Genomic DNA, 8,864 nt, shown 5'->3' with positions numbered 1-8,864 from the left:
CCAGGCCCTGGAAGAGTGCCTGCAGGTGGAGATACTTGTTATGCCTTTGCCTAATGAATAAACACATGAACACATTAGCATAGAAGAATGCTGTGTTGGTAGAATGTGTGGGTAGCAAGGATTTTCTTTCCTGCGCACCCAAAATGAAATTAGTAATGACAACACAGATTTTAAATAAGGATGAGCAGAATAGTCTCACTTTCCTCGGAGGTCATCCCCCATCCCCCCTGCGTGTTTTCCACAGGCATGGAAGTCCACTAAATCTACAAAATCACCCCCAAAGTTGCAGCACAGTAGAGTTCAGCACCACCCCCAGCGTGGCCCTCTGCAGGGGTTCCTGGATGGCCATGTGTTTGTGCCTATGTGATGAAAAGGAAGGACAGGCCAGTTATGTATGTGTACCAAGCATGTGTTCTAAATTATGCCCCCATTCTCCACAGCTCAGAGAAACTCCATTTGCCCAATCTTGGTGTGCAATCTTGAATCATGTACTTATTTTAAAATATCGTTAGTAACCTTTTGCTATTTCTGCCACAGACTTTCTGGAAATGTGCAGAACAGAAAATCATGAATCTGCAAGGCTCTGGCACCTTAAACGATGAAGATGAGTAATAAGCTCTCTTATTTCATCCTGTCTCTTAATCAACTGAATTCATTTGTATACTCAATTTCATTTGGATATGATGATTATAAAAACTTTATATATACCCATTTAATGGCATGATGTTTTGGATTTCTCAAAAAGAGGGTAAAAACTGCTTTGATTTCTATTAAATTATCCAGATTTTGTGCACATTCTAATTTTTTATCCTGTCCTTTTCCTTACCTTTAACAATTCTCTTTCTCTCTCTCTCTCTCTCTTTCTCTCTCCTCCCCCTTTGGGTAAATTTAAAATCACCATTTAATTTCCAGTAGAAAAAAAATTACAGCAAAAATAATCTCCATCCTCAAGCAAACTTACCAAAATGAGCATGCCAAAAGGTCAGAATTATATGCAATAGAAATGGTTGGCCCAGGGCACTTCCCATTCATCCTCCCAGGTTCTTATTTTAATAATATCAGTGATTTTAATGTATCACAAACCCTCAGTGAGGGCTCGTCTTACCAAACCTGAAAATTCAAGTTAACATTCTCCTTTGGGAGCCGACAGTAACTGGGTTAACTGTCCACACTGGTCGGGTTAAGTCAGGAAATGCGGTTCTGTTTCACCTCTCTGGAGGTAGAATTAGTCTTCTCACATGTGAATCCAAGGCAGAGTGGGCAAGTTGGAAAAGAAGAACATAGAAATCTAGCCTGGAGGAGTTGTTCTGTTCCTCTCTTTGTCTGCATAAGGAGAACTGGGGAAGAAAAGGAGAGGAGAATTTATTCTTTTAAGGTTGGACTTTTTTTTTCCCCTAATCATTTTATTTTTGAGAAGGAATTGAACAATACTGAAGGGTATGTCCTTTCAAAATGTTCATGTTTCAAACACTCCCCTGGTTAACTGGTTATGTGTGGTATACATGGTTATCTGTAGTTATATGAAGTTATATGGGGTGTACCCATTTATCTGGAGTTACATGGGGCATACAGGGCCGCCTGCAGTAGCATGATGGTGGGCTGAGGTCTCCTGCAAGAGAGGAAGAGGGTGACTCAAAACTTGCCATAGATGTGTGGGGCTGGGGAGAAGGGGCAGGAATGTGCAGAAACATGTTCCAGGTTAAATGCAGACAGAGTCGATACAGCAGCACCCATGCCTGTAGCCATCTCAGTGGGGGGTCCTTCTGTGAACGAGTTTTGATTAATGATGTTTTAATGCGAATTTCACTTTTTAGCACTCCAGTGCCCAAAGGCCCTGGTTGTTTTGAGAGAAGAAAGACTCCCCACCACCACCACTACCACCGCTCAAAAAAAAAAAATCAAAAATTTTTATACATTGTATCTGGTCCCTTCAGGGGCAAGAAGTCCAGGACAGCCAGGTGCATCAGGAAAGTGGGAGCATCAGACCGACGGGGCCCAGGCTCCAGCCTCTCCAGTGCCAGGAGTGACCTCTAGGTGGTGCAGGTGAGTTTGCCGCGAGGGAAAGCCCCCTCGGCGAGAACTGTTTGCAAACTCTCCGACAGGACAAGGAGCAGTCAAGAAAAGTTCCCCGGAGCCCTTTAAAACAGAAAGGAAGTGGGGCTGAGAGCAGAAGTGTGCCCGGCCCTTGGCACCCCTGTTGATCCCTGGGACGTGGAGCACCTGCTTGTGAGAGCAGTCCGGGCGGCCACCTGTGAACCTGGCGCCCCACGCAAGACCTGCCTGGCTTTCCTCATAGACCCGTGTCCTGCTTATACTAGAAGCTGACCTCGCCCGAGGACCAGGTAAGACTTGATCCTTTCCGTTTGGTTTTCCAGACACTTGGGCTGTGGCTGAGACCGAGATGTCGTTGGCTAGGAAAAAGCCTGAGTGCATTTTTGAAATGCATGTCATTTTTGGGTTGCGTTTGAACAAGCTTTACCCATTACTCTGTGTCTGTGCTACCAGTTCTCAGACCTGTTGTTCCTTTGTTTTGGCTAAAACATCAGAACCCCCCGTTTTACTGTTGGTTGCTCATTTGGTTTGCCGGCTGTTAAGATCTGGGCTCTCAAAACGATGCTTGTCTCCAAGGTGCAGGAAAAGTGGGTTTCTCTGGTTTGTCCCTGAGCCTGGCTCCCCAGGGAATGTGAGTAGCAGCTGGGACTTTAATGGAGCTGCCTCCCACCCTCAGACAATCCTCGTGTCCTAAGAGACCTTACCGGTGGGGTTCTGAATCAGGGCTGAGACGCTGATGCCCTAGCTCTGAGTGGAGGAGGAGACGAATTGAGGATGGCCGGTGGCTTTTTGTGATGCTTGAGGTTTTCATTCCCAGCCAAGAGATCCCCTCAGTGCTCTGACAGGCCACGGGTAGATTAGGATCATGTGCAAGAGTCGGCTCTGACTTCCCAGCATCCTGTGGCTCCTGCTGCTGCACTTCCAGGGTTTGTGATGTTAGGGCAGGGCACAGCAGGTGAGGCTGGACGGTGTCTCCTGCTCTGTTGCCCTGGATCAACATCAAGGGGAGTTGTGAAAACAACCAGAGAGGTGACCCCATAGGTTAGTGGAGCAGGAGGCGCCGTGGGCAGTCAGGTGACTGGGCATAGTTGGTGGGACACCTGCCCCCACAAGGACGGAAATGAGCGGGAGAGAGAGAGGAGCAGCCGCCACACCAGCTTCTCCTCCGGCTCTCCAGCTGGCTGCACTCTGTGGTTCTAAAGTGGCGTTTCTGAGACACTTTCAAAGCCAGAGTGAAGCTGCAGCTCAAAGTAGCAAAGAGGTAAAGAGCCATAATGGATTGAAGAAGAAAAGGAAGCAATTCAAAAATCTATGACAGAGACTGGGTTTTTTTGCCCAGCTTGATGCTCTGAGATTTCTAGGTCATGGCCACTTGAAACTCCTACAGATACATTTCAACAGAGCCCACCAAAAAAAAAAAAAAAAAAAAGGAGGATTTGTCAAATTTGGGAAATGATCGTTTGTCCCAATAATGGCCCATGTGTGTTCTTTATCTCTGAGAAGATGGAGGTCCCTGGTATCTGTTGTCCCCTGCCCCACCCCTAAATAAGCCAGGCGGTACAGCGGCAGCACAAGTTTAATTTGTGACAGAAAGGATGGAGTGTGATCCTAGAAGGACAGGTCTCTGGAAGAACAATTCAATAAAATTTCCGGCCACTATCTGGCTTCTGATTTTTGTAAGCAGGATTTTCATGTTGTTAAGACACCTAGAGGATCCCCAACTTAACGATAGTTCACAATTTTTTTTTTTTTTTTAGTTTATGATAGTGTGAATCAATCCACATTCGGTAGAGACTGTTCTTCAAGTTTTGAATTTTTTTAAAATTTATTTTAGTTATCAACGGACCTTTATTTTATTTATTTATGTATAGTGCTGACTATTAAACCCAGTGCCTCACACATGCTCGGCAAATGCTCTACCACTGAGGCACAATCCCATTTCCAAATTTTGAATTTTGATTCTTTGCTGGGTTGGCAACTTGCAGTCTGGGCCTCTGTCAAGATGCTGCGCAGCAGCGATGAGCCTGAGCTCCCAGCAGGCCCTGAGTTGGCAGGGAAACCACTGATACTCGACAGTGTGCTGTGTTGCTGAGCTAGTATGTTTGTTGGGGTAAGTGTTTTTACATGCATTTTCAACCTACGATATTTTTCAACTTATCGTGTGCTTATCTCTCTGCATGATCTTATCATACATTTAGGAGCATCTATATTTGTGAAGCTCAGAAGTTTCAGGACTCCCTCTTCTTCATGCCTAGCATGGTGTCTCCCACTGGGAAACTAACCAACATTTGTTCAGAGTGGGAAGACAGACCTATTCCTACCCCTACTTCACAGGGTGCAAAACAAGGTTGACTCCTTAGAGTCCAGAGTGTCTCCTAGTGAAAAAGTTTCTGAGGTCTCAAGGGACCACAGATGGAAGAAAGGTCAGCTGGTACTGGATCTGACAGAATGAGTTTTGTGGTTTCCAAAGAACAGAATTCATTCTCAAAGAAATGCCCAGGAACCCAGCTTCAAAGACTCAAGCAAATCTGAAATTCAAACACAGGAGCTGTAAACAGGATGGCATTTGGCAGCCAGCCTCTCTAGTGAAGTGGCTCAGCCCCTGGGCTGGCTGGCTTTCCCCTCACCTCCCCCTGGCCTGCCCAGTGGCCCCCTGCACACCCCTTAGCAGATTTTCTTCTGGGCCCTGCTCCCTCAATTATCCCCCATGACACCTGCCTGCTTGCTCCTTTGATGCTGTTTTAGGCTCTGCCTAGGTAATTCCACCCACCAACAGCATCATTAATTAACCCACATTAAATTCACTTAGCACATTAGATCAATTAGGAGACAAAAGCCCAAGCGCCCTGTCTGTGAGGTTGCCGCCTGCATCTCCTCCCTCACCTCCATCTGTGTGCCCCCCGCCATGCTGTCCTCTTGAATTTGTATGTTCCACACAGGGCTTTTATTTGATCTCTTGGGTTACTATTTTCCTGAAAAAATAAAGCTAGGAAAGACAGACTGTTGTTACTTAGCCTCTGCCATACATTCCCACAGCACAAACACGACAAAGCATTTTCAGAACATTTTCCCTATTTTCCAAATAAGGAAATTGAGGCTCAAAGAGGCTCCCCGGCTTGCCCAAAGCCACGTGGCTAATAATGATCATGAGAACATCAGTCACTGTTGTGGGCTGAGCACTCAGAACGTGAGGCATTGTGCTGAACATGTAATTGGAGGGGCTGGGCCTAGGACCTGTGTCCTCACCTCTGAAAAGCTCATTTATGTCTGTCAGGTCAGGACAAGGTACAACCACCAGTGGGAAGTGAACAAATGCTCGCCTTCGCCCATCTCCATTTCCCATGGTAATGTCCACCCTAGACACAAGCTCACCCTCCTCCTGTCCTTGTCATGGGCGAGGGCTCAAAAGGAAACCATCAAAATTTTCTTCCTAGTGAGCCATCCTGACAAAGGTTTGGTAATAGAAGAAAGATTTGAGTACTTACAGTGTTTATATAGTAAAAAAAAAAAAAAAAAAAAAAAAAGTCAAAACTAAGTAAATCCAGATTGTTCAATCTTATATCCTGTATTAACTAAGAGAAATTTTTTAAATGGCTTTCAGGTTTCAGACATGCCTATAGCCCCTTGACCTCTGCTGATAAGAGACTATCTAACTCTCCATTCTTGTCCTTAAGGATCCACAAAGCATTACCTGAGGATGGTTAACAGTGTACAAAGTTAAGGGAAAAGCTCCGTCCATGACTTGGTGGAGCAGGGGGGCATTCATTGAATAGCATACCCGGGGATCCTGCAATCCGAGTCCCCCTAGCACATCATGGGCACTCAATGAACATATATATCTGCCGGGTTTCTGTTCGCGACTAAAGGCTCAGGGTCACTCCAGTTGAACTGGGCTAACTGGGCTGTGCAAAATAACCACACAAGAGACACAAATACCTTTTTCTTTGGGGTTGCTGTGACAGCTCCTCTGACCTTAAGGGTCCGCAGAAAGAGAGAGAGAGAGCACGCGCTGACCCCTTTTATTGAGGAGAAACTATTCAAATGAGGCAAGGGGTCAGGTTTCAGGGGGCTGAGTCTATCTTCATGATGTCCACTGTCAGCAGGTTGACTGACACCTGGGCAGGCCACACCCAAGGGCACAGTAAGAGAAGGGGACACACCCAAGGCAATTCCATGGAAGATTCTACCCTAAACAGGGCAAGGGGTTATATTACAAAGGAACAGGTGAGCATAGCTCCACCCATGGGGCTGTAGGAAGTCACACCCAGGCATGAGACACAGTCTCTTGAACCCTAGAAGGGTGGGGCAGCCTAGCAGCCTGGGTGCCTGACGCCACATCGCCCAGCAGGGAGTTAACTCAAGTCAAGTGCTAGGTTGGTCTCCCACATATATCCAATGAATGAATGGGATCTCTCATGTCAAAGAAAGATTGCCAGTTAATCTAATCACACACGTAGGGGGATAAGGGGCTGCTTCGACATCAAAGTACCCCAAGTTAACAAGCAAACTCCAGTTGGCAGAGCTACCCTCTCTGGGGCAGAACACCTGTTATTTCTCAAAGGCTGAGTTTCCAAGGTGTCAGACACCCTGGCTCCCAGGGTAGAACAGACCCATGCTGGTGAAGTGACTCCTGCCTCAGTACCCTCTGGAAGTGCCCATAGTTTTGCACACACATAAATAACCCTTTGTTGTTTGCAACAAGCCAGATAATGAGCCTCACACAGGAAGATGACCTTGTGTTGATGGCTCCAGCTGCACCCATCAAGCTCATGTCACAAGCCCATAAACCAGACTGCTCCGCACATGGCCAGAAAGTGCATTTACTTGTGAGTCACGGCAAAACTCGAAATAGGAGCAACAACAACACAACCACATTATTGTGGTTATTTACCCGCGTGGGTGTGGTTTGCGGTCGACTAATTTGTTTGTGCATTCTAGACATGAGGCCCAGAATGCATAAAAGCCAAGCTTAGCTGGATATTTATAGATCCCTTGAGATTGATACAGGTACCATTCAATGACTAGACACCAGCCACTAAAAGGTGAATCTGAATGCAGAAATAAGATATTAGTCTCCTGAAAATAACAGAATTCTTCCAACAATAATTCAATACTGCAATAAAGCACTTTTTTTAGGAAAGACATGCAAAACCAGACTGTAGATAAAGGTGAAAGGTCCCTGTTTGGTGACTATCAAAGTATTCATTACCAAAAATATCCATGCTGCCAAATTTCCAGCTCCTTATTCTTAATGTGCATGCACAAGAGAGAGACGAAGGGAGGATTTCAAGTAGGTTTTAATATACACCCATTTGTTTATTTAACAGTCTTTTCTGAGCATCTACTTCATGCCAGGTACTATCCTGGGATGCAGTGATAAAAATGGTTCCATGGATAATAATAGAGATAATGTCCCTACAATCATGGAACCTAGATTCTAGGGCAGGGAGGGAAACCATAATAGATAAGCATGTAAGTCAATAAATCCAATGCCACCAAGAAATAAGCAGGACCAGCAAGATGAAGTGCGAGGGTGGGAACAGGGACCTCTGGGGAAAATGACATTGGAGTGAATACCTAGATTAATGAGAAAGTAAACAAGGGACATAAGAGTGGAGGCCCCTATAGGGGTAAGCTTAGCATGTCCCTCTACCAGCAGGAAGGCAATAGCCAGAGCAGAGGGAGGGAGAGAAACCCAGGAGGAGAAGCCCAGAGAACCAGGGCCAGAATGTGCTGGGCAGGGGGACAGGGGAGGAAGGTGGGCTTTCGTTGTTGGGGGCAGGAAGGACAATAAAACAGTACATCAACTCAAAGCCGACATTGATCCAGGATTGTTCTTCTGCCCATGCTACAGCACATCACACCTCTCCAAGCCACACAGTGTCCCGCTGGTTGCTGTATTTTGAGTGTTGGCATTGATGAGTTGGGTCTCCAGGTGGCCTCTTCCTTAGAGGGCAGGTTGGCTTGTCAGGAAAGGCAGGCAGCCGAAGTTGGCAGGGTGTGGAATGATCCCAGTGCACCCAGCATCTGCTGCCTTGGCAAGTAACACACGACAGAGGCACCCTTTCCGAGAAAAATTTTAAAGACTTCGACTTGAAACACATGCTTACATTTCAAAAAAGTCTGAAACTAGATTCTCAAGACTAAGTAAGTTGTGCAAGAAAAGAAATCACTTAACATTCTTGCAGAGATGAGCGTGGCCTCCCAACTTGCACTGGGTCCTCCCACAGCCCGCCCAGGACATGGGCAGCCTCACTCGCCCTGCCCACTTCCCACTTGGGGAGATGGAGGTGCACCCCCCAGCCTTGGGAGAAGATGGGGCAGGAAAGCAGGACTGGGATCTAGTTCAGAGATTGCGCATCCGGCCGGCAGGCCAGAGCTGATCCTGCAGGCTGCACTTTCGGCTGCGCATCTCCCAGCAAGTTTGATTTCCTTCCTTGTGATAGGAGCATGGAGGCCAATTAGGCAGGAAGTCGGGAAGGGAATGTTTCAGGAAAACCATGGCACTGAAAGCACACGGATGGGCGATGGGGGAGGAATTGGAAGGGTGGATGCATGGCCTTGGTGTCTGGTTGGGTTCTACTGAAGCGTAGGAATGTCCAAGTCCTTGGCGATGCTCGTGTGGGATACAGGCATCTATTGGGTTGGCCGTTATTTACCCGCGTGGGTGTGGTTTGTGGTCGACTAATTTGTTTGATGCTCTGTATCCTGGCATAGTAGACATCACCTCTGGGGCTGGGGATGTGGCTCAAGTGGTAGCGCTCTCGCCTGGCATGCGTGCGGCCCGGGTTCGATCCTCAGCACCACATACA

The 8,864-nt window shown here is 46.8% G+C and overlaps 1 protein-coding gene across 2 annotated transcripts in view; it reads left to right on the top strand.

Moving 5' to 3' along the window:
• The first annotated feature begins 2,083 nt into the window (after positions 1-2,083).
• Edar (ectodysplasin A receptor) overlaps positions 2,084-8,864 on the top strand; it is a 91,455-nt gene continuing 84,674 nt past the window's right edge. For both annotated transcript variants that reach the window (XM_046420249.2, XM_046420248.2), the window contains exon 1: positions 2,084-2,342. The gene's annotated coding sequence lies outside the window, so the exon portion shown is untranslated. The remainder of the gene's footprint in view (positions 2,343-8,864) is intronic.

This window comes from Marmota monax, unplaced genomic scaffold (assembly GCF_021218885.2).
Source record: "Marmota monax isolate L192 unplaced genomic scaffold, Marmota_monax_Labrador192_F-V1.1 WCK01_AAM20220418_F8-fsc00204, whole genome shotgun sequence".
Taxonomy (NCBI): Eukaryota; Metazoa; Chordata; class Mammalia; order Rodentia; family Sciuridae; genus Marmota; species Marmota monax.
The sequence above is the reverse complement of the archived record's forward strand: the minus strand, read 5'-3'. Positions and strand labels throughout refer to the sequence as shown.